The 3,121-nt window shown below is 41.3% G+C and overlaps 1 pseudogene; it reads right to left on the bottom strand.

Annotated features, from left to right (window-relative positions):
• Positions 1–1,274: 1,274 nt before the first annotated feature.
• Positions 1,275–1,412, bottom strand: LOC145297155 (U2 spliceosomal RNA; annotated as a pseudogene).
• Between the last annotated feature and the right edge of the window lie 1,709 nt (positions 1,413–3,121).

The following is a 3,121-nucleotide window of genomic DNA, read 5'->3' as shown; positions in this document are numbered from 1 at the left end:
GAGTTGTGATACAACGAAACAGGTCTGTATGTCGATGACTAAAATATATTTTATAAAAAGCTCCCCTCTTTGGTAGAGCACTCTCGTAAATTATCTTACTCGCTACTTAATTTAGCTGAAATAATGCGAAGCTCGCGATTTGTTTACAAACAAACGTTTGAGCCCTCTACGAGTAGCGGACGAATGTTTATTTAAATAATCGTTCGGACAGGTTAATTTCGGCCACCGATTCCGTAGTCAATGGGGTAGGACTGCCGACTGTCATCACGACGGTTCTAGGTTCGATCCTCGGCTTGGGAGAGGTGTTAGTCTAGCGGCACTGATGAGTTGTGATACAACGAAACAGGTCTGTATGTCGATGACTAAAATATATTTTATAAAAAGCTCCCCTCTTTGGTAGAGCACTCTCGTAAATTATCTTACTCGCTACTTAATTTAGCTGAAATAATGCGAAGCTCGCGATTTGTTTACAAACAAACGTTTGAGCCCTCTACGAGTAGCGGACGAATGTTTATTTGAATAATCGTTCGGACAGGTTAATTTCGGCCACCGATTCCGTAGTCAATGGGGTAGGACTGCCGACTGTCATCACGACGGTTCTAGGTTCGATCCTCGGCTTGGGAGAGGTGTTAGTCTAGCGGCACTGATGAGTTGTGATACAACGAAACAGGTCTGTATGTCGATGACTAAAATATATTTTATATATATATATATATATATATATATATATGCACATAACGTTATGAGCAGTACATAGGGCCCGAGCAAAGCCGGGCGCAACTGCGAGTAACTATTAATCCATCCAATTTAAACAAGTAACGTCATACCAGGAAAAGGTCCTGCATCAATCTACTTTCAAAAATGTTTTGTTTTCTTCCAAGCACATAAAAATCCAGTTGATGCGAGTAAGCAGTCATAAATACAAAAGGCTTATGGTACAATCAAAGAAGTCAATATGGTGAATTACAATTCTAGAAAAGTTCGAATCAGTCTGTAACCAAACAAGGCCGATAGCCATTAGTCGCGTGCTCTCGTGTAATGAATGAATGCGTGAATGTAGGATTAACATAAAATTCTTAAAGATAAACTAAAATGGCCGAAAAATGGGCTGAAATTACTTAAATAAATAAAAAGTAAATGACTTAGAATGACTTTAATGAACTTAAGGATGAATTGAATGACTTGAATGCTTAAAACATAACTGGAATCCTTCAAAAAAAAACTTGAATGATCTGGAGAATGACTTGAATGGCTTTGAGACTGACTGGCTGTAAAGTGGGTGATCAGTTTAAATACAATTAATACAGAAAAGTGATCCCCCACTTTATATCACAAAGTTACAAACATAAGTACAGCATGTAGTAAGAACGGATACTACACTTTGATCTTGGCCAAAAGGCCAAGAAAAGGGTATTTATTTGCTCCCCACCGAGCAAATTAAGCACAAGGCCGATTTTTAATGAAAGTAGTGAAGGGGAAATGAGGACCAGTTCCCCGGGGGCGTAGGGGAGCTGGATAGTGACAATTGGTATGAAGGGTTGCCCCTACATTGACCAAGGACTTTTTTTTACATGGAGGGGTCACCACTTATCAAGGCCCGAAGGCCACTCAGGGATAAGGGTTATTACGTATACAGTAATCAATGAGATAGTATTGTAGCAATAATTGTAGTATTGGAGGTGTTGATAGTGTCTTACTTAAGGGTGCGGTTTGTCAGGAGTTTGTTTATGTTGGACTTGAAGACGTCCAAGTTGTATCAGGTGGGAAACAGGCAAGCGGCAGAGAGTTCCACTGGCGTGCAGTTCTAAGAAAGAAGCTTTGCTCGTGGAATCTACGTTTGGATTTAGGAACAGATAAAGAGTGGGGAAAGTTATTGACAGTAGTTTCAGCCAGATGGGTGTTTCTCGTGAAAGATTGGCAAGTGGGGACGAGGGATTGGAGCTCAGACGAGCACATGCCATGGAAATAACGATAAAACAAAGACAGACTCGCAACGTCTCTTCTGTGGGAGAGAGGTTGCAGGGAAGAGAAAAGGGCATCCCCCACTAAACCACGAAGTTTATTTTGTACTCTGTCAGATGTGGAAGCAGTATTCCATCTTTGGACGTACTTGGCTTTTATACAGATAGAGAATTGTATCCGTAGGGAGATATCTTCTGGAGCGGTAGAAGGAGCCCACCATTTTCCTAGCGTCCCTGGCAACAGATTTGATGTACGTGTTCCATTTCAGATCAGGAGTAAAGGTCAAACTCAGAAGCTTGTCAAAACATGGAGCTTCTCCAAGACGAGAGCCATCCATTTCAATTGATGCCAGATGGGGATCAGAGCGTTGATGATGTAAAGGTAGAAGCTTGGTTTTTGATGCCTTTAAAGTGACCAGCCACCTCTTCCCCCATTGTACCACGCGCTCAAGATCAGAGGAGAGAGAATTAGAGAGAACTTTGTCATTTACAGCCTTTGATGTGTTGCCGTAGATGGTCGTGTCATCAGCATAGATGTCAACGAATGATTTAGGTATGTGTTTTGGGAGATCATTGATGTAGATTAGGAAGAGAGTTGGGCCCAGGATGGACCCCTGAGGGACTCCAGCATTAATACTGTGGGCCTCTGATTTCTGTCCATCAACCACTACTCTTATGAACCTATCAGAGAGAAATGATTTAATGATTGAGAAAACATTTCCAGTAATACCGTAGCTGGAAATCTTGTGAAGTAGGCCCTTATGCCATACCTTATCGAAGGCCTTCGATATGTCAAGATGTCAAGAGCAATTGCCCTGGAAAGGAAACCTTTGTCAAGAGATTCACTAATCCTATGTGATATAACTGTTAGCACATCTGCTGTAGATCTTGCAGAACGGAAACCATATTGCATGTCACTAAGAAGGTTGTTTCTGTTGAGGTGGTTGACTACTTTATTTAATATGGATTCCAACAACTTACTCATGACACACAGGAGACTTATTGGTCTGTACTGAGAGGGACATGACTTTTCACCTGAATTCTTAAATACAGGGCATACTGATGGGGTTTTCCAGAGTGTTGGAATACACTTCTCCTTAAGGCAACGCTTAAACAGTTTTGTAAGTATGGGGGCAAGTTTTGGTTGGAGCTTTTTCAGC

The sequence above is a fragment of the Euprymna scolopes genome, chromosome 17 (assembly GCF_053919585.1).
Source record: "Euprymna scolopes isolate OS-2025 chromosome 17, ASM5391958v1, whole genome shotgun sequence".
NCBI classification, from domain to species: Eukaryota; Metazoa; Mollusca; class Cephalopoda; order Sepiida; family Sepiolidae; genus Euprymna; species Euprymna scolopes.
Note: the sequence above shows the minus strand (reverse complement) of the source record. Positions and strands in the feature narration are given on the sequence as shown.